This window comes from Echinops telfairi, unplaced genomic scaffold, assembly GCF_000313985.2.
Source record: "Echinops telfairi isolate 266 unplaced genomic scaffold, ASM31398v2 ScPeMD7_7458;HRSCAF=8496, whole genome shotgun sequence".
Classification (NCBI taxonomy): Eukaryota; Metazoa; Chordata; class Mammalia; order Afrosoricida; family Tenrecidae; genus Echinops; species Echinops telfairi.
The window spans coordinates 26,451,026-26,453,170 of record NW_022111358.1 but is presented as its reverse complement, the minus strand read 5'-3'; positions in this window follow the sequence as shown (position 1 = coordinate 26,453,170).

Below are 2,145 nucleotides of genomic sequence, written 5' to 3'. Positions count from 1 at the left end.
TCCCACTCACACAAAAACTCACACACAATGCCCCTACCGCCCACGTGCACGCCTCCAACACGTCACACACATACTGGGGCACTCAATGCCAACCTCACAAGCGCCAGAGACACATGCACTTCGCGTCGCACACCTAGCGCACACATCCTCCCCGGCACGCCACACACTCACATCTCCATCGACTGCATGCCCACTCGGCCCGCACCCCCTTCAGGTACACAACCCACTGACACCCTTCTGTGTCAACGCCACCGGCATTGGGCCCCTCCCACACATACACATAAGTGCTCCCCCCACCTCCATTCACACACAGGCTCACTCTGCCCCTAAAAACCCACCAGGGATGCCCACAGACGCACCTGCACAGCCTGCGCCTATTCCATAGGGAGACATGCACTAAACCCACTCACCATACAAGGGCCAGGCACACGCTGCCCGCAAATACACTCCCTGCCCTCTCACATTCTCTTGTTGCCCCCTACACCCCCAACCTCCCAGAGCTCTAACATTATATCCTGAGGCTGAGGGTGCTGCTCCCTGTGTGGGCTCAGGGAATGTGCCTTAACCCTTCCCCAGGGCACCTTGCCCATTAGCTCTAGCCAGAGGGTCCATCAGCAGTAGACACTAAGCTCTGCGCTTGCACACACACCCCCATTGGAGAAAGGCAGGAAGCCAGCTCTGGCTAAGCCCTCCTCCCTTTCCTAGCTCTCTCTTCCCAACTGCCTCCCCTCAGCAGGTGTGTGATCACCTGTCTCCTGTTTCTGTCTCCCAGTGGCAGGTCACAGCAAGATGCTACTCCCCCCACCCCGCCCCCACCACCACTACTGTGACCCAAACGGAGGCACAATACACACAGCTTGTGGTGGCAGCACCGGCACTCCCACCCATGCTGACTGTGGATCTTACACCTTAGACCCAAATTCTAGTCAGCGGCCAGGGAAGAGAGGGGGGCGCTCCCAATCCAGTGGGGGGGAGGGAGGGAGAGTCTGAAGTGCTGGCCCATTGGCTGAAGGCCAGGGAGAACCAAGTCAAGGAGCCACTCCCCCCCACCCCACTATCATCAATAAGTTAATAGAGCTCCTCTGTGCCTCCCCCCTGCCCCCCATCCCACATGCACTGGCCCCAGGTAAAGGCTTTCCTGAAGAGTGGGCAATGTGGGAGGTATTTGGTGGAGAACAGGGTCTAAGGATGGCGAGGCAGCCAATCTAAGAGGCAGAAGGAAGGGAGAGGAGTGGGAGAACGAACAGTGGTGTGGAGAGGCCTAGGGACAGAGGGGTGGAGAGGGAATGGTGGGGAGCCTGAGGGCACACCTTGAGGGAAAACAGAAGCCCTGGGGGCTGTTGAGCAGCATGGAGGGAGGGAGAAGGAAGAGAGGAGAAAGACTGGGGTGAGGCCCTTGGCCTGGGTCAGCCAGGGAGCCAGGGAGTAGTGGCTGGTTGTCCTGTTTCCTGTTTGCTGCTCGCTGGGGCCCAGCGCCTGAGCTGGACCCCCACCCCCACCCCTGGCGGAAGCCGGATGGGAAGAGCCAGGCTGAGGCAGGAGGGCTTTGGGGAGAGCTAGAAGGGTCCTCAGTGGGGGAAGTTGGACAAACGGACAAAGGGCCCCTCAGACGCTGGAAAGGCTGTGATTCAGATGGGGGGCATGCTACCCTGCCCTAAGCTCAGAGGCTCAGGAAGCCAGTCCCAAAGCTCATGGCTGCCCTGTCACCCAAAGGCCAGGCACTCACAGACCAGCTGGAAGTAGCAATAAGGAATTCTCCTTTGTGACAGACTGCGTGGTCCCAAGAGAAGGCAAGAGCTACAGGGAGGCAAGCCCTCTGCTCGGTGCCTGACTTGCTCATCTGGGAAGTCCCTCCAGTCGTCTAACTTCTTTCTGAAAGTCCGGTCCCTGTGCCCTAGGACACAGAGAGCCCCTCCCTCTCCTGCCCCAGGAGTTCTCCTGCAACCCAAAGGGCTGGACCAAGGACCAAGGACCAAGGATCCGACTCCCTTGGTGAGCTCAGGAATCTGGGAGTTACCAGGAGGGACAAGCAACAGGGGTTTCTGAGACCAAAGACTTTGGAAATTACCAGCCACGTGCATGATGTCCACTTCCTGCCCTCTCACCTGACAGCCCAGCCTGGCAGGAACAGCAAGGCCCAGCAAA